Source organism: Triticum aestivum, chromosome 6B (genome assembly GCF_018294505.1).
Source record: "Triticum aestivum cultivar Chinese Spring chromosome 6B, IWGSC CS RefSeq v2.1, whole genome shotgun sequence".
In the NCBI taxonomy this organism is placed as follows: Eukaryota; Viridiplantae; Streptophyta; class Magnoliopsida; order Poales; family Poaceae; genus Triticum; species Triticum aestivum.
This window is the reverse complement of record NC_057810.1, coordinates 660,662,827-660,683,341: the sequence shown is the minus strand read 5'-3', so window position 1 is coordinate 660,683,341 and position 20,515 is coordinate 660,662,827. Positions and strand designations below refer to the sequence as shown.

General features: G+C 43.3%; 1 long non-coding RNA gene across 14 annotated transcripts; it reads left to right on the top strand.

The window, feature by feature from the left end:
* Positions 1-11,868: 11,868 nt before the first annotated feature.
* Positions 11,869-17,391, top strand: LOC123138764 (uncharacterized). 14 transcript variants are annotated; one of them, XR_006469312.1, is made up of 9 exons: positions 11,869-12,296; positions 12,433-12,489; positions 13,453-13,616; positions 13,749-13,838; positions 13,978-14,123; positions 14,281-14,818; positions 15,593-15,665; positions 15,789-15,818; positions 16,314-17,391. It is a non-coding gene; the product is annotated as an uncharacterized lncRNA (long non-coding RNA). The 14 variants fall into 14 exon arrangements; XR_006469304.1 differs by lacking the exon at positions 15,789-15,818 and having other exon boundaries at positions 11,871-12,296; positions 14,281-14,609; positions 14,724-14,818; XR_006469317.1 differs by lacking the exon at positions 15,789-15,818 and having other exon boundaries at positions 13,752-13,838; positions 13,964-14,123.
* The last annotated feature ends 3,124 nt before the right edge of the window (positions 17,392-20,515 follow it).

Genomic DNA, 20,515 nt, shown 5'->3' with positions numbered 1-20,515 from the left:
GCCGGCGAACGCCGCCACCGCCGCCACGCCTCCGACACGGCAAGCACGCCCAAGACACCAAGCTCTGATACCAATTGTTGGCGCCGCCTCCTCACAGCGTCGCTTCTTCAACCTCTCATCTCTCATGAACACACACCATGATGAGAAAACTCAACACATACACACGCACACACACCAAGGAAGACACCAGCACCAGCTTTGCCAAGAGCTCTCCTCCTTGGTCATACAAACACTACATTTTTTCCCAGCCCTCTCCGCTTACGCAACAAGTACAGAGGCGTAGAATTTATACACGAGACACACACATCCAGTCCCCACACGCACGCACGACCCGGCCACCACACGGCCACTAACTGCATGCACTCATCCATTCCTAAAAGCGCTCCACTAGCTAACTAACCGAGCCATGCACTCCCATGCACTAACAGCCCATAACTCTAGCTAACAGCCGCTGCCTTACGAGCCGGACCTAGAGCGCGCGCACGCACCAGACACCGCTACCACAGGCATGGCTTATTGCCAACACTCTCTACGGTTTTATATTTGAAAAGAATTTCAATTCATGGAGGCCATTAAAGCAAGATGAAAGTTTGGGAAAGTCCTTTTATTCCCTCTCATTTAACTTTCAAAAGTTTCAAATTTTACTCAATTTCACACAGCACATCACACAAGCAATCAAAACTATCTATTTAATATAACATTCCAAAATTTAGAAATTTGGGATGTTACATCATACAAACTTATTTTTAAATTGAAGGATCCAATCGATACTCCAATGGCACAACATGTATGTTTACGCATGTTTCTTTAACATGTTTGATCTTATAAATAGCTCTGTTGATTTCAATTTCAATTGTGTATACAGTTGACTTCTCATATCATGCACATTACTCGCATCATAACAGAGCCAATAGTGTTGTCGTACATGTAGACCTGTGGTACCCATCTGAAATATTGTTGTGTTGTGTAGTTTCCCACGCTTTGTATTCTTTCAGTGCTGCTTTGTCTTGAACTAATATGATTTGAACCGTGTCTCTATTTTGATTTGGCAAGACAATGCAGTGAGCATAGGACATAGATATATGCTTGTTTGATGCTTTTATTATGTACTACTTGGCAATAGAAGACTTGGTAGTTTAATCATGTCCACCTTACTAATGAACTAGTTCACCGAAATGAGTTTCATATACTAATACATGCTAAACCTGTTATGTGTCTGTTTGTTTCTTCTTTTAGAATGCTGACAGAATATTGGGAAAGAGTGCGTTATTAAGTAATGGTAAAGGAAGTAATGCAGATAAGGTTCAGGATAGTGAGACATCCTTGTGGGTCTCCAACAAAGTTGATAAAACAACTAAGGAAAACTATCTTGAAGACAGTGAGACGACCCCAAAGTCCTGTCTTGGTTTAGTGTTTGAGTTACTAGCCACTACCGCTGGCACAAGCTATTCAAATTCACTGTCTGAATCAGTTTGGTTTCTTGAGTCTCAACTACAAGCTAAAAGACATCGATCAATGGTGCTGAGACAAGAAGTCAAAGGACTGCGGAAGTCCCTGGAGCATTCAGATGCATACTTTCTCGTGCAACAACAAGCGTTGGATGATTTTAGCACCAAACAGGACAAAACTAATAAGCTTGCTAAGCTTATTGCTAGCATGGTGGATACCCAGGATAACGTTTCTTGATCTCTTTTGAAGTTGTTTCAGTTATGGACTTTTTTGCTGCCGCGTTTATTTGCACTGCTGGGTTATTTCGACGGCCAATGTATGTAATATGCTACTTTGTTCCCTATATTTGCACTGGTAGTCAACTTTGATGCCGAGTGGATGTAATATGTGTAATACCGTAATAGTCTAGCGTTAGTTGCTTGCTTATTTATTTCCTTATTGTCTTGTTTAGTTGTTTTCTTGTAGTCACTGAAGTTCTTTTTCCGCATTTTTCTGGTGGACTATTTTTATAACTAGGCCACAATAACCATGGCAACACACGGACTGTTATAACCATGGTCCTGCTACCTTTTGTAGTGACCATGGCCCTCCACGGGCTGTACGATCCATGGGACTTCTACGGGTCGGACGATCAATGGGCCTTCTACGGGCCATAGGATCCATGGGCCTTCTACGGGCCATAGGATCCATGGGCCTTCTACGGGCCGTCTAAGCTATGGGCCTTGTATGGGCCGTATCATTGTTTCGCCAAACATGGGTCGTAGTATTCATGGACCAATAACGTTCCGCAAAATGGGTCATAAACGGGCTAGAGTGGAAATAGTATGTTTTATGGCCTGACCATAACGGGCCGTTAATAGGCCGTATTTGATGACACTATGAAAACGGCCCAACGGATTAACGGGCTACAAACAGGCCGACTGTAACCATGGGCTGAATTTGGCCCACAAGCAGAAAAGGCCAGTAACAGGCTGTAAGTAACCGAATGCTGGAAATGAGCCCAAGAATAAATGGGCCCTGAGAAGGCTGAAAGGTAACACGGGCTGGAAACGACCCAATGGAATAATGGGTCGTTAATGGGTATAAAGCAATACACTATTCCTTACGGGCCGGTTTCACCACGGGTCGTTAATGGGCCAAGAGTTACAAAGGGACTCATATGGGCCAAAAGACGTCATGGGCCATACATGGGCCGAAAGTTACAACGGGCTCGAATCATATTGGATGGCCCAGATGATACTACTGGGCAAATTTCGGTAGGTCGTAACGGGCCCTGAGTTAGCGGGCTGTAAATGGGGGTCGTGAGTTAGCGGGCTGTAAATGGGCTATATGCGAATAGGCCGTTAACATGCTTTCCATGGGCTGGCCCGCTACCTTTTGACCAAGTCAAACGGGCCAGCCTTTTCATCAGAATGGGCCTCTATTGGGCCGTGCCACGTGTCAACATATCATAGGCGCCTTTGGTCCAATGAGTGGATGACATCTGTCCCAACGGTGAGCGGACACGTGGTTCCTCCGGCCAATGAGAAATTTACACATGGAAAATCCCCATTGGTCATGGCTTTTAGCGGGTTATCGGATCCAAAACTGGACCCGATAGCTTACTGGCGACTCGTTATGGTGGATGCCACGTGTCGGTCACCCTTTACGAAAGCACTTCCATGTCGCGCGATTTATCATCGTGGAAGTGGACACTTTCGTGATGATAATTTTGTAATGTCATGGAACACTTATATGACAGCACATGTATGACTATCTTGATTCTGTCATAAAATCGTCATGGATGTACATGCATGACAGAAAACATGACCTACTGCGACAAACACGTATAATCATGGAAGTGTATTTTTTGTGTAGTGCGTGTGTCTGCACGCCCCCCCTGTTGCATGTCCTTGGGATGAACAACCTCCCCTTCTAATTCCCCCACCCCCACCTTTGCATTCCCCTCCGGGCCTTTTGGCGGCACCTGCTTTGACAAATCTGTCACATCCAGCTGCATGGGGGCGTGTTGCATGGTCTTGGTTCCCGAGCCTCCCTTCTGCGTGTTCGGATCATTGGTTCCCCTGTCTTATTCTGGTACTTTTGTCCTAGACTCAGGTGGGTATGTGAGCTCCTTATGAGTGCCACCACGTTTGGGAGCATCTAGATTTTTAAGCGGGGTTGTAACCTCCTAATCCCTCTCCCCTGCTTCTACCAGATACGCCCAGGAAACTTTATTGTTGCGCCAGTTTGGACCAGCACTCCCTGACGAATTCCCCCTCTCACTTGCCACTTCCCTAGACTTCTACTACCCGAGCTATGATCACTTGAATTAGACAGGCCCCTTCCCCATCTGCCTCTATCATCACGAGGTGCGGCAGCCCGTGTCCAGGTACGAGGTGCGGCATCCCCCCGTACATGGCAGTTTTTTTTTGAGGGATCCCCGTACATGGCAGTTATTTTTAGACACCGCACATGGCAGTTGTGGCCTCTTGTCCCGCCTGCCTGTTGTGGGCTTTTTTGTTTTTTGTGAGTCTCCCTTTTTTGTTCTTTGTGAGCTTTCAGCCAAGAAAAACGACAATTATTTTCAGGGAGAAAATTTTGTCTAGTCGTTCTATGTCCTTGTACCATTTGTTTGGTTTTTTGTCTCCCCGAAGCCTACATGTGTGAATGAGCTGACCCATGAAGGTTTCTTTTACTAGTTCTGGGAAAAGCTTCCAATCTTTTTCTTTGTTTTTTCTCTTTTTATTTTTTGTTTTCGCCTTTTCAAAAACTCGTGATTTTTGTTGGTGTCTCACATCTAAGTCTCTCACCGTTTGATCTACAGTCTTTTTTTTCATGGGAGTCGTGTCCATTATGTGCTCGCATAGTTGTCGTGTCCGTTGTGCTCGCATCGTTGTTGCGTTTCTTGGGCCCATTATGTCCTTAGTCGTTGTTTGTTGGCCTGTGTTCCCTGCGTTAGTGTTTGGGCCTGTTTTTTTTTCTTTGTCCCCCGATCATTTCACGTCCATATGAGTTGTTCGACCACCTCAAAAAAATGTGAGTTGTTCATTTGCCTTTAAAAAATATGAGTTATTCGTGATTTTCTAGAAGAAAATGTTATAATTTTTTCCCTTTTTTTGTACAAATCAGATTAACTATTTGCTAATTCTCACCACATGATTAATTGTTGTACAGTTCATGTAATTTGCTCTGTTTGGTACGCGTTGTGGCTTTAGTCCTCCATTTGTCCAGACAAAACTTTTATACTAAATTGCAAAATCACAATCTAGATGATTTTTGATGATGTCTCATCTAATTTTTTTACCGGTTGATTTAGTTTTTGTAATTTTTGTGCAAGCGCTATCCCCGCCTTGTTGGTCGATGTTTTGTTTGTCTCGCATCCTTTTGTTGGTCAGTTTAGCTTCACACTTTTTGGCCCATTATCGTGCCGCGCTGACAAGCCATTTCGCTACGATGTTTCTAGGCCACTGCGTAGAATTAGAAGAGACAAGAAAAGCAAAGGTCTATCGTGGTTGTTACCTTCTCCGTTCATTTTCACATTGTCTCCCATTTCTTCTAAGCTTTATCAAGATAAAAATAGCAATGTTTCATCTGAGTTATTTTCCACCGGATCTTGCTATTGTAATTTAGTGCAAATTTTTTATCTTGCATGTGGGCCGATGTATTCCTCTATCGTGTTGTTCCCTTTTGTTCGTTTGTCATCCCGTCCGTGATGTACATATGTTTTTTATTGGGCATTTTTCTGCACGCGTTCTTGTGTGCCCATGTCATTTGCAATGTCGTAGAAGTCAAAGAGATAGGTTATGCGCTTGTCCCGGTTGCAAGTCTACCTTCAGACTCATAACTGGGTCCATATTTTGTTTTTCATCCTGGTTGCAAGTCCGTCTTTTGGTCATAACGCAACTCATAGTTTGAAATTGTTATAATTGCAAATCCACCCTCTACTCACAACTCGTATCGTAGTTTTGTGTAGTTTTCCCAGTTGCAAACTCACCATTGACTCGTAACTGGGCATGCGGTTTGTTTTTTATCCCAGTTGCAAGTCTACCCTTGACTCGCAGTTAAGCTCACAATTTGTAGTTGTCCCTGTTACAAACGCATCGTTGACTCGCAACTCATATCATAGTTTTGTACAGTTGTCCCGGTTACAAGTCCATCCTTGATTAACAACTAGCTAGGCCCATAGTTTGTTTTATCCTTGTTGGAAGCCCGCCCTTAACTCGCAACTTGACCTGTGTTTTGTCTTTCATCTTAGTTGCAAGTTCACCCTTGACTCGCAACTGGGATTGTAGTTTGTTTGATCCCAGTTGCATGTCGACCCTTGACTCGCAACTGGGTTCGTAGTTTAGTAGTTGTCTCAGTTGCAAGTCCACCTTCGACTCGCAACTGGCCTCATAGTTCTCCCTATTGCAAGCCCATCCTCGACTCGCAACTAGATATGCCTTTTGTTTTACACACTAGTTGCAAGTCCACCTTTGACTCGCAACTGGGTCCATAGATTGTTTCATCCCAGTTGCAGGTCGACCATTTCCTCGCAACTGGGCGCATTGTTTCATAGTTGTCCTAATTGCAGGTCCATCTTCGACTCGCAACTAGGTTCATACTTTTGTTGTTGTCAAAGTTGTAAGTTCACCCTCAATTCTAACTAGGCCATTGTTTGTTGTTGTTCTAGTTGCAAATCAACATTCAACTCGCAACTAGGCCACTATTTTGTTTTTCATCGTCGTTTGTTGTTGTCCTAGTTACAAGTCCACCCCCGACTCATGGGAGGGTGTAGTTTTGTAGTTTCCCTAGTTGCAAGTCCATAACTCGCAACTCAGGGGGTGTTGTTTTTTGTTCTTGTTTCATAGTAGTTGCAATTAGACCCTCGACATGCAACTAGGGGTTTATGTCGGCCCAATTGCAAATCCACCCTCGACTCGCAACTCGGGAGGGTGTTGTTTTGTTTTCACCGCATTTGCAAGTCCACCCCTGACTTGCAACTCGAGGGATGTAGTTTGTGATCACTCCAGTTACAAGTCAACCATGTACTCGTAACTCGGGAGGGTGTTGTTTGTTGTTTGTTTTCACCCCTATTACAAGTCCACCCCCGACTTGCAACTCAAGGGATGTAGTTTGCAATCGCCCCGGTTGCAGGTTAACCATGTACTCACAACTCGGGAGGGTGTAGTTTGTAGTTGCGCTAGTTGCAAGTCCACCCCCGACTCGCAACTCGGGGGGGGGGGGGCATTGTTTTGTGTTCTTGTTTCATAGTAGTTGCAATTAGACCTGCAACTAGGGGTTTCTGTCGGCCCAGTTGTAAGTCCAGCCTCGTCTCGCAAGTCGGGAGGGTGTTGATTTGTTTTCACCCTGGTTGCAAGTCCACCCCTGACTTGCAACTCGAGGGATGTAGTTTGTAATCGCCCCATTTGCAAGTCAACCATGTACTCGCAACTCGGGAGGGTGTTGTTTGTTTTCACCCCAGTTGCAAGTCCACCCCCGACTTGCAACTTGAGGGATGTAGTTTGTAACCGCCCCAGTTGCAAATCAACCGTATACTTGCAACTCGAGAGGGTGTGGTTTTCTAGTTTCCCTAGTTGTAACTCCACCCTCGACTCGTAACTCGGGAGGGGGGTGTTGTTTTTTGTTCTTGTTTCATAGTAGTTGCAATTAGACCCTCGACCTGCAAATAGGGATTTCTGTTGGCAGTTGCAAGCCGACCCTCGTCTGCAACTCAGGAGGGTGTTGTTTTGCTTTCACCCCAGTTGCAAGTCCACCCTGACTTGCAACTTGAGAGATATAGTTTGTAATCGCCCCAGTTGCAAGTCAACCATGTAATCACAACTCGGGAAAGGTGTTGTTTGTTTTCACCCCAGTTGCAAGTCCACACCTGACTTGCAACTCGAGGGATGTAGTTTGTAATCGCCCCAGTTGCAAGTCCACACCTGACTTGCAACTCGAAGGATGTAGTTTGTAATCGCCCCAGTTGCAAGTCAACCATGTACTTGCAACTCAGGAGGGTGTTGTTTGTTGTTTGTTTTCACCTCGGTTGCAAGTTCGCTCCCGACTTGCAACTCGAGGGATGTAGTTTGTAATCGCCCCAGTTGCAAGTCAACCATGTACTCACAACTCGGGAGGGTGTAGTTTTGTAGTTGCCCTAGTTGCAACTCCACCATCGACTCGCAACTCGGGGGGTGTTGTTTTTTGTTCTTGTTTCATAGTAGTTGCAATTAGACCCTCGACCCGCAACTAGGGATTTCTGTCGGCCCAGTTGCAAGGCCACCCTCGTCTGCAACTCGGGAGGGTGTTGTTTTGCTTTTACCCCGGTTGCAAGTCCACCCCCAACATGCAACTCGAGAGATGTAGTTTGTAATTGCCCCAGTTGCAAGTCAACCATGTACTCGCAACTTGGGAAAGGTGTTGTTTGTTTTCACCCCAGTTGCAAGTCCACCCCCGACTTGCAACTCGGGCGATGTAGTTTGTAATCGCTCCAGGTGCAAATCAACCATGTACTCACAACTCGGGAGGGTGTTGTTTTGTAGTTGCCCTAGTTGCAAGTCCACCCTCGACTCGCAATTTGGGGGGGGGGTTGTTTTTTGTTCTTTTTTTATTGTAGTTGCAATTGGACCTCAACCTGAAACTAGGGGTTTCTTTCGGCCCAATTGCAAGTCCACCCTCGACTTGAAACTCAGGAGGGTGTTGTTTTGTTTTCACCCTAGATGCAACTTGCCCGAACCTATCCAATTGCATGTCCACCCTCGACATGCAACCGAGGATGGACTTGCAGTTGCATGACTCGACCCTTTGTCCCAATTGCATGTTGCTAATAAAACAACAAGGCCCACAAATACCTACAATAAGGCCCTCGAGGGGCGCTGATACAATCACTAAGCTTAGCAGTCGCTCACTATTAGCTCATAGTAGGTTGGACTGTTTGTGTTGTTAGCGAGTGTTTTTTGGGAAGCGATCGAGGATTCCTAGGAAAGTTGTGGTTTGGGGATCCGGTTTTAGGAACCTTTTTGGTTGTTTTGGATGGTTGCAACTGGCTTTTTTGTTCTCTTTTTTTGTCTATTTTCCTCTTTTGGGGTTTCTGGTTATTCTTTTGGTTTTTCTATTTGTTTTTTCATTATCTTTTTATTTTCCTTTACAGTTTAAAATTTTTGAACCTTTTTCAAATATATGAATAAATTTAAATTCATGAACATTTTGGAACTTTGTGATTTATTTATTTTGAATCAGCGAACATTTTCTGAATCCAGAACAATTTTTAACACTTTTGGATGAACGATCAATTGTTCAGTATGTGTTTTAAAAACATTTAGTGTATATTATGAAAATGTCTTACCATATATTTAAAATGGTTTTATGTATATTAAAAAAGTTTAAGTTTGTATCAAAAAATTAATTTGTATTAAAAACTTCAGTGAATATAATTTAAAAAGTTCAATATATATTTTAAAAATTAAATGTACATTACCACAAATTCATGAAAATGTTTCTGATTTTTTTGTCAAGCTTTGTCTTTTATTGAAAATTAATGCATAAAATATAAAGAGTGGAACGGAAAAGCAAAAACAAAAGGGAAAAATCATTTATAGCCTACTAGAAGCTAGAGATCAGAGACACGCCGCTAAATAGATGGCAATAAAATGCAAAACCCAACAAATCGATGGTAGAGCTACTTTTTTTTTGCGGTTGATGGTAGAGCTACTTTTTTTTTGCGGTTGATGGTAGAGCTACTTTATTTTCACTGATATACATCTGATCACTAGCTTTTCCTGGAAAAAAAATCTGATCGCTAGCTTCGAGTTGTGACGCAACACTACTTACCAAGGTGCTTGCTGCTTCTCCTTGTGTCGCCATCCGATCTAATGTGATGTGTCGATCTACCATGCACGCACAGGAAGAGACACATGTAGCAAGAAGGAATCTTCGGCTGGCTGATGCACACCGTAAAAAGCTAGCCTCCTGCTAGTACACACTACGAGCTGTCGGACATATAGGCCGGCCCACCGAGGTGGACGTGAGCGCGAGACTGGTTCGTTTGTTTCAGGCTTTATGACAAATCAAAATCGGACAAACAAGATAAACAATGAGGAGGTGGCGTTGACATCATACTTAGATGTGAGATATTATCTCACATCTAGATGTAATATAGACGGACCCATCTATTTAAGTTGATTTTATCTAAACAGATCATAACTTTCTATCCGGTATTTAAAAGAATCAATCACGATTAATTAGTCTCCAACCAATCTCTAAAACCAAATCTAAATTAATCAACCTTACCGTAAGTCTCCCGCCCCTCGATCACATTAATTAATCTTACCATACGTCCCTCACCCCTCAATCACATCCAAATCTAAATTTAAAAACTAACTAGGTCATTGCCCATGCGTTGCAACGGGTAGGCCTAATTCTAGTGGTTTAATATTGATCATATCCTCATGCATATCAGATGCATTGTCAACTTTTCATTACATCAGTTTTCTTCCTACAGTCACTATCTTCGTCTACCCGTCTCCCCAATCCAAGCATCAATATAACTGCACTTATGTTGACCTAAAATAAGACACGTCAAAACTTATTTTTTTGGACAAGGGGATGTTGTACATTTTAATTGACCATTCCATACCTATGTGTTTTCATGTACAAACAAGATCAGGTCCTGGAAAGAATGGCATACATCAAGAGTGTCGACACCGCCTTCATCATCAATTTATTGTGTTCTCCTTCAGACTCCTCTTGGAAATAATTGCTATTGTTTCCTGCAACACAAAATTATCAGGTTTCAATCACAACATGTGAAAGCAGCACAAACTAATAATGAGTGGGTGCTACATTGTCTCACACCATCATCATTCTCATCCTCTTGGTCTTCAGTCTTCCTCCGAAAAAGCTTTGTACCCTTAGAGGATGCACTCAGCGAGCTCGTCGTGTGGTTGTCAATCTCATCATCATCATCCGCCAACAACATGTAAGTGCTACATTTCTTCACAAGCCTTGACTCCTCCATTTCGTGTATCTGGTAATTCCGCGACAAAGGAAAGCATAGCAATAAATCATTAAAGACAAAGTTATATCACTGTTCTTAACACACCAGGATGGCTCAACGGAAGTGATGGATCAAAACTTGCAATGCTACTCGTGCCCTTGCAGGGACCTTGGCATATACTTACTGGGCATAAAAGTTTAGTACTACCACGAGATCAATTGTGTCAAGTACAATGTGTTTACTTCACCATGGAGTAAATGTCCATTCTTATGAATCATGAATTCATGATTGGCCGGTCGAGAAACTGGATCGCAGAACAATTCAGATGACCTGTCTTGACCTTATTAGAACACCTGCCTTGACCGCATTCCTGAATCAGCACAAGAAGAACAGATGCAGCATCATTCGCCAATTATTCATACCATATTATATTGTACTACCACCTAAGTAAAGTTTTGTAGATGCATGTTGTACTGAACAAGATGAACAACCAAAAGGAAATTGAGATGAGAGTCCCCATGATCACATGATTGGCAAAAAAAAACTGAAGATGTACCTGAAGGACCAAATGGTTGGCCTCGGTGCTCCCTGATTTGTTTGATTAGTCCAGACTTGAGGCATCATCTCGTCCTGGTGTGGTAGTCGTGTCCAGTCACAAGCGATTGTTGTCCAGGTGTTGCGGTCATATCTAGTCGCGAGCCGATAGTGTCTAAATGCCATGAATGATCGAGGGGTGTTGGGATTTTGTCCTACAACACTGGCGTTCAGTGGGGCGGCCCCAGCGCCCGGGCATCATGTAGCGATAGTCGGCATCACCAAACCTTCCTTTATGTTATATCTTAATAATCTCTACTCCTAAGGGAGCAGTTGGTAGTCTCGCTTCCAGGTTTTTTTTAGTCCCACCTTCCACGGTTTATTTTGGTACCTCCTCCAAGGTTTTGGTTACCGAATGAGGCAATTTTACCGAGGGGGACTGGTAAATGTGGTTACCACGGTTACCGAGAAATACCGAGAATATTTCGAGCGAATTTTATAGTTGAATTTTGAATTCAAATCAGGGAATGAATGAATATTCGAACCAGAGACCTCTCAAAACAGGAACTAGGTTGCTACCAACATGCCAGAACCAACTCTAATGGTATTAATTAGATCCTACGTATTTTACTATAAATTGGGTGTTTAAATTCAAAAATTTCAAAAAAATGGTATTTTTTGCTTGGTATGGCGATTTACCGAGGGGCACGGAAATACGCGGTAACCATGGGAAATCTTGAAATTTCGACTGGTAACCAAAACCTTGCTCCTCCCACCTCTAACTAAGCCACCACAAACCGAAAAAACCTGCTCCTGAGTTCCGAACCCGCACCATTCCACGTGCGACCCTCAATAGACGTTCGAAGGAAAACCTGTGACAAAAAACCTACGACGGTTAACCAGCGATAGAAAAACCGTGCGGCCGCACGTACCAGCGACGAGTCTCTACTCCTAATGGAGCAGCAGATCGGTCTCCGTCGCCAACCAGACCTTCGCACGCCCGATCCAGCCCTACGCCCCCTCCACGGCCGATCCATCCCCGTGCCGCGGCCGATCCATGCCCTATGCCGCCGCCGATGCCTCCTCCTCCACCTCCATTCCCAAGCGAGGGCGCCCGCGGCCGCGGTCTTCTCCCCCAGCCACCATGGCTGCAGATCCACTCACGGCCGGTCGTCTAAGCTGCAAGCATGGATGGATGGATCCAGGAAGGTATCCTTCCTCCCTGGGTGGAGCGAGCTGCACATCCCATTCGGCCCTCTGTAGTCGGCCATCTCCGCCTCCTCCTCGCCGTCGCCGCCGCCGGGGATCGCGTCTTCACCAAGCGCGAGCTCCGCCCCATCCGACCGACCGCAAAGGGGTGAGTTTTCTTCATCCCAAAGCCTCCTGATTTGCTTACTGCACTCTTGCCATTCCGATGGAGACTAACCTCCTCTGACCGAGCCCCAACTCTGCATCTCTCTCCCAATTATCCTCACCCCGTCACTTTGCTGCAGGTTGTCCATTGTAAATTTTCAAGGAGATTCAAATGTTCCTCTTCTGGATGATTGAAGGTAATACTTGGTCCAATTCTGCCACAAAAAATAATGTTAGCTTGTCATAGTTACACGTATATGCTTATGAGAATTTGCATGTTTGTTAGACTGAAAAAACTGTATTTTCTCCTTTTAGCCAGTGGTTAATTTAGCAGAGCATTAGCATAGTATTGGTCTGATCAGCGAGATGATGATCACGAAATCCCATTGATAATCAAATCAGCAAAGATAGTAGCAGTTTCCAGTGTAACTTGTTGTGTCCTCAAATCAGCAAAGATAGTAGCAGTTTCCAGTAGACCTTTTCTACTGCAATAGGAGCTTCAGGCAGGGCATTGATGATTTGACGGTGATATTGGTTAACATATTGATTTGTTAATATTTTTTAAGTATAAAAGCTAAATGTAATCTGCACAAGAGCCAAACCTGCAGAAGGTTAGAGTGCGTGTAGCTGTTTCAGAACCTAGGGAAAACTAGCTTAATTGGTCTCTTTAATATTTAGTGAGTCTGTCCATGCACTTTTAGCTCTACTCACCACTAAAGATATCTACAACTTTCATGTTGAATGCATAGTTTAATTCAAACAGTAACATGGTCTAAGTCCGCATACAAGGTTACTGTACATAGAATCACATAAAGATTAATTTTTGGACTGTGAAACTAAATTGGACTGCTACTTTTAAACCGTACATCAAAATAGTGCAAATAGATAGTCTGTAGAAAGCATGGGACGTATCTCTCCTTTTTTTGCGATTGATCTCCACATTATGTTTGGAGTCCAAGTCAAAATTATGCAGTTTTTGATAGAGGATTTGGAAAGACCGAATCTGTATAGTAGGTGGATTACCCAAAATAGTTGACTTCATCCAACCCAACCTCACATCACTGTGTAAAGTTTGTAGCACTTATTTTATATGCAGAGCACTTGTGAACTAGGATTTTGACCAAAAGATTTCGAGTGTTTTATGTGAGCTTGCATTGCAGGGATACTTGAAGCTAGGGCAATCCAAGTAAGATAGCTTCATCCTCAGGCAACAGGTTTATGTTACCTTATCATGGAGTCATTTTTAAGTTTGTGCCCAACGCCTTCATCCTTAGAATGGCTGCCCAGATGGCAAGCCACCGTACTCAGGCGACTGCCGCGCTAGGTATTCTCGACCACTGCTGCAGTTTTTCATTGCTGTGCTTATTCCATTTGCACCAACCTTGCTATTTAGTAATATGAGCGTCTATGTTTCTTCTACTACAATGACATGATAAGATTACCTTATCCCTTTCAGCAGGGTGCTCCAACTTTTGATGCTGGCGAAGCTTTTGGAATGATGGCTACATAATTTGTTAGTCTCCGTTGGAAGCTTAATTAAACTGAGGTAAATATGCCAGATTCTTTTGTCAAATAATAACATGACTGTCTATTTTGTTCTCAGGACCAATATCTGTGCCTATCAATGAAATTTTGAGAGTAGTTTTTGTTGCCTCTATGTAACCCTGATAGCAGCTTCTCTGAAGGTTCAGATGTGTGGCAAAGGATTTCAATTTTCCTGTTTACACAAAGGAAACTTGAGGAAGGTTCAGATTTCTCATGCTCGGTGCTGTGCTCTCAAGGTTACATAGACAAGAATGCCTCCTATTTACACAACGGCAACCCGACGAAGGTTCAGATTTCTCATGACTGGTTCAATGGGTATTTCATGCCTGTGCCATCTTAATTATTAGGAAAATGTAGTTTGTTTTATAGCTGATGATGCTCGATGCTTTTTACCTCAGTTTAGTAAATGCTCTGTTTTAGCTCATAAACTACATGGCAAACAGGATGACGGGGCGGGTCGGGAGGCGGGGAAAGCCGTCCATGGCGATCCTGGTGGCGTTGCTAATGGCGTTAGTGGCACTGCCGCTCCTCATGGTGCCCGACACGCTCTCTATGCCAGGCTCCAACGGCGTGGATCGCGGCGCCGCCCTGTCGCTCCCACGCCCGTGCTTCAGCAGATCCGTGTTTGAGTCGTGCATACCTTTAGCCGCCTCCCCTCCAATGTCCACGACTCTGATATACCGTGTTTGTTAGTCTTGACTGGTGTTTGTTCTCCGTATTGTTGTGCAGGAGGCTGGAGAACAGCAGGGAGAAAAGGGAGTCGTGGATGGAGGTTCTGTACTTCTGTTGTATCAACATCTTCTCCATGAGTCTTTTGCCCCCACTCTGTTTTTGGTTTGGGCCGAAACGTCATCGTCTTGATTCTTTACGTGGTTCATTGGCTCAGACTTGTCCTACATGGCCAAGCGAGATCGAGGCTAGCCGCCGGTAATGTTCTTCTCCCGTGCAAGTTCCGCACTGCATTGAAGCATCCAACACATGGTGAGACATCTTTTTAGCTTTTAAAAAACATGCACCATCCTTTCTCATCCAATGTATTTTTCACCCCTGATTTGTGACCTCCTAATGAACATGAAGATTCATATGCTAGCTAGAACACAATATATATTTGAAAGCAATATTTTCTGATGTACTATCCGATGAAATTTTATTTTCGGAGACGTTCATTCATAATTTTGACGACCTCTTGATTCATGTCATTGGTAGTTATTTCAACAGAACAAAGATGTTTTTCAGCACTTTTCAGATAGGAAATATCCCTACGGAATATTTTGGACAATATACAACATGTTTTGTGGGCTTGAAGAAAATATATAACATGATATGTCACATACTTTATTGTTAAGTTACAAGAATAGTTGTGGACGCCATCCAATTTTACATAGATTTCTATTTGTTGTGCACTGATATTTTTGTAGTGTGATGATATAAAGAAGGAATGTACATTATAGGGTGTTTGCTACGTGCTACATATATCTTACTCAATAGCAGTTAGTCAGCTTATATTCCAGTAATGAGAAATGGCACAATCATCTCGTGCCATTTCGTGGGAGCAGTAGAAGTGACATCTATGCTATGGTCTGAAGTAGAATTGTAGAACACTAATTGTATGCTATGGTCTGAAGTAGAAGACATTAAGGCGGTTCAGCTATCATCCGAGCATTCAAATAGGCAATGTTCTGTCAGCTAGAATGCATCAAGTTTTTGGTTGATGTTCATACTTTTGCGTAATGTTCCTACTTTGGCTGCGCACAGATGTAGCTACGTTACAGGTGGGACATCAGCCAAGTATGTTTCGAGGTGAGACATCCATCAAGTTTGTTTGGAGGTGAGACATCCAGCAATTTTGTTTGAAGCCTCTGCAGACCTTCTCACAGATGTTTGTTCATATATAAAATTGACTATTCCAAATAGTACATTGATAATTTTTCCAAACGAATCTTATTTGAAGAAAATAAGGGCCTTAGAAGAAAATAAAAAAGTAAGTTCCCCTTGCACCATTGCACGTATTTAGTACATTAAATATGTTTTTTCCTAAAAAAGATTTTTTATGAATATTTGTGTTTGCAAGCACTTGTTTGAAAGCCATTTACACTTACTTTTGGATGTACCTCCTGTTTTTGAAGTGAAGGCCATTTACACTTACTTTTGGGTGTACCTCCTGTTTTGAACCCATTAACTTAGATTCTGTTTTAATTTGTGGATATATATTCCTTAAACCAATTGTTCTTCGATATTCTGATGGTTATAAGAAAAAATTAAGTTCTTGTTTAGGATTTACATTGAGTAAAAGTCAACCTTGCTTAGCGTTTCAATTGAAGAATTTGTAACAAAATGCTCAACAGTAAGGAAAAGTGTGTTTCGTTTGTTGTGTGTATCTGATTGATTAGCACCTGAAATCTTGTTGAACTGATAAGGTTGTACATTTTCCAAATTGTTTGTCGGAAGGGTAATTTCTTTTATTGCTCATGAACAGAAATTGTGCAGTCCAGCTCCTGCGTGCTGGTCACCGAGCTCCACTGTGTCCAGCTCATCCGACCATGTGCTCCACTGCATCTAGGTCAGCCGATCTTGTGGCAGAGCTACACTGACGCAAGAGCAAATAGTTTTACAATTTCTTTGTTGTTCCTTTGTACTGGATAACTGTGCATTTTTAGAGGTGTGAAGATGTAATGCAATAACAGTAACTGGGCGTAGGCACATCCGTCTCGATAAGCATTATGGGAACGGACAAAGGCAAGGTATTCCAATGTAAGAAATGGATGAAGGCAAGGTATGTCATTCTAAAAAAGGCAAGGCATACCAGGATGCTGCATTGCTTAATGTTCAGTTCTCTACGCTTTCCCTATAGCAACCTTTTTTAGATCTTATGAGTTGTGTTTTCCTAACAAAAAAATGTCCATATGGATTCACTGAAACAAGATTATATTATCAGCAATTCTGTTTGCATGTAATTAATTAGTGATAGCCTATGCCTCACACGACTATTTTTTCCAGTTCAGTTGTATCCTTCAATATGGGTGCAATGAAGTGTGGATAGACAAACACATTTCTTTTACTGTGATATCATTGACCTTGTTGATTTATATTTTCAAAACTGATAGGAATGAAATCCATATGAATCTTGTGATGCCAAAGCTCTAAGTGCTGATGATTTAAATTCCTATTAAAAAATCCTTAAATAGAAAGTGGACCTTATAGCGGAGAATAATGTGTAAGCTACAGGTGGAGTCCATCTCAAGGGAAGTGAAACCGAAAACATAGACCACATTAGAGTCGAAGATAAGGTGAATGCAATCACAGATCCACATGAGAGTCAGATAAGATTGGTGAATGCAATCAGAACTGTCAAATGTGTGTTTTCCAATTTTTCATGCCGCATGATCTCTGCCCACTTTACTAGAAGAAGAGCCTTCCTACATGGTGAAGGTGGATAAGGAGCCATTCAACTTAGAGGAAGTGTCTCAATAAATGTGTGTGTTACCAAGGTTGAATTGTCTACTCGCTCTCTTGGAGGTTATGTTCCTTCCCGTCTATTAAGCTGTTAGTATCCTTATCACCGTGTCTGGCTCCACTGAAAAGCTCACACCGCCATGCTTGAAGAACATAAATGGTGGTACATTATTCTGATATATTTTATGTGCCGCCATTGTGGTAGAGCCCGGCATGAAGGGTGGGTCCAGTATATAAGCAGGTGGTACTAGCACTAAGATAGGAAGGTCATTTCCGCCCTTGTCCTTTGTTGATGGCCTGCCAAGGCGGCGTCGATTACTGGTTCAATTTGAACACGAGTTAGTGGATTTTATTATAAAAGTGAGGTTTAAGAGTGGGTGATGGTTATTTGGGTTGATATGTTCAGTTATGGCTGTCTGAGCGAAATAATTTCCATACCTTAGAAAATATGGCAAAGTGCATTTAATTAGAGATGTCATTGCAGCAAATTGCATGAGTGAGCGGTTCATATTTTTTCATTAAGTCATACATTTTTTTGGTTAGGATGAAAGGGTATATGCATTGGGGGGTTGTTTCAAGAGTTAATAATGGACACGGTGGTGTATCAGTTGCATGCCAACAGCTATATCATATTTTTGTTTCATCGTAATACACGACATTCATTTCTGTGTTACAACATGGCAATGGATCAGGAGACGTCGGATCCTCCTTCTTGGCTCGGGGGTGTCATGGGCGGCGCATGCCTCGCCCCCCTTGCTGGCGGTGGGATCGGCGTGAGCACGGGAAGGGAGGATTAGGGCAGAGAGTAGGGCGGTTGGTGGTGGACTCTTTATTAGCGGTCCGTGGGGAAGTACGGTGCGAAGGAGAGATGTGTCATTGCGATGGTGATGCGGGCGTCATCTGCCTTTAAAGGAGAGTGCTCCAGTGAGAAATGTCCTGCTACAACAAGAAATCAAGCAGGAAGGGAGGGTCCTGCAGGAAAAGGGAAGGGTGCGTCATGGGGTGGAATTTTTTGTTGGGACTTTGGACCGCCTGTTTAAGATAACATGACAGATAGTACGGACAACCATATGTCTCCCCCATGGGCTGGATTTGGGGGTGGATGGACTGTCCAGATGGTTGGATTTTGGATAGCCCGTTAGGGGTTTGTTTGATGCTCAAACACGCCCGGATGTAAGAGAAATGAATTTCAACCTTGGAAACGGCCTTAATCGTTTATTTGATTTATTTATATGCACTATAGCTCGTATCATACATAAAGAAGCACTCGAAATAAAGCAAACACGGCTGAACTTAATCATTTGTTTGATTCATTTATACATATTGTAGCCCGTACCATACATACAGAAGCACTCGAAATAAAGCAAGCCGATTGGGATTTCCGATATATCTGAACAACAACGTTTATATCTGTATGGTATTCCAATGAGCATAGGCGGGTAACAAATTCGGAATACAAACATTTATTTTTGTCATCACTATATAATATAATATTAATTTTGGAAATTGCGGGGATGTGCCTCGCTATTTTGGTTTTCATTTTATGCTCTGGTGGAACAGTAAAGAACCGGTTAAGCCGCTTTGCGCGATGCGTATTGTCTGTTAAATGTTTGAAGACCTTGGATGTGAAGTACTCGTGCTAACTACATTTTTTTGCTTGTGTGGGATGAGTATGAATTGAGGAGCAGTTTTTATTATATTTTCTAAAACATGGTGCGAATGAAGCTAAAGAATCTTTTCCATTGGGCGAGAATTTCTTAAGCGCATCAAGTAGTAGATCTTAATAATTTGTAATGGATTTTTAATTGGATCATTGCTCTATATGTATACAACATCAATTTGCATTTTTGTTATCAATTATTGTAAGTGAAGTGGACTTCAATTATTTCTATATGTATACATCATCAATTTGCATTTTTGTTATCAATTATTGTAAGTGAAGTGGACTTCAATTATTATGCAATTGTGTTTGTGCTATATTGTCTCTACATGTGAAATTTAATATGCATTAATTTTATATAACACCAGCAAAATATTTCAAAAGCCCGTAGCAACGCACGGGCAGTCTACTAGTCATAGTATTGTTTCCTACTTTGAATTCCTCCTATGGTGTGGTTTTGGGATGACCCCACCATCGCGGAACCAGGGTTACCAGCCTCCGCCGCTCAACGTTGACCGCGTCGCCGGCTTCACGTGGTTGTGGGACGCCGCCGCAGCCGCCGCCCTATTACATCTTCGCCAAGGTTGGCCCCGCCGCCGCCGACGTCGCTTGCCCAATGTGAGACTCCATCCTTAGACAAGCGACTCTCTGACCTCTCCCCCACAGGAACGACCGGGTCCTCCAACCATTGAGTGACTTGGATGGTCGCCGCCACCGGACAACGATATGGAGGTGGTGCTGACCGGGTCCTCCATCTTTTGGTTTTTGTTTACTGTGGTCTTCTTACAAAATTTAAGTTCCAGATCAAATACATGAGCAAAAAATGCTAGCTTCTTAATACTTGTGAAACGATATGCAGGAGAGTAAATTTATTTGTTTACTGAGGGAAGGGGAGGACATAATTTAGGTACAAGGTACATGTTCATTTTACTTTTACTTCGACATATGCTTATGCTCCTTTTTTGTAGCTTGATCAAACTCGGCACAGATGCATACACACCGCGCAAGCCATGTAAAACTGGGCAAAACCACGTACGGGGCACACCCCACGTACACGGACCCGTGAACGGGCTATACGGTGACACGGGAAAAAAGTGCCTGATGCCCGTCGTGGACGGAACCGGACGCGCGTCATGGAAAACTGGGCAAAACCACATACGAGGCACACTCCACGTACACGAACTCTTACACGGACCCGTGGACGGGCTGTGCGTGGACACGGGAAAAAGTGGCTGACGCCAGTCGTGGACGGAAGTGGATGCGCGCCATGGAAAACTGGGCAAAACCACGTACGAGGCACACCCACGTACACAAACCCTTACACAGACCCGTGAACGGGCTGTACGTGGACACGGGAAAAAAAGTGCCCGACGCCAGTCATGGACGGAAGTGGGCGCGCGCCATGGAAAACTGGGCAAAACCACGTACGAGGCACACCCCACGTACACGGACCCATGAACGGGCTGTACGTGGACACGGGAAAAAAGTGGCCGACGCCCTTCGCGGCCATTCCCCTCAATCCCCTCTTAGTAATCTCCAACATCTCCCCCTTCCGATGTTCGCGT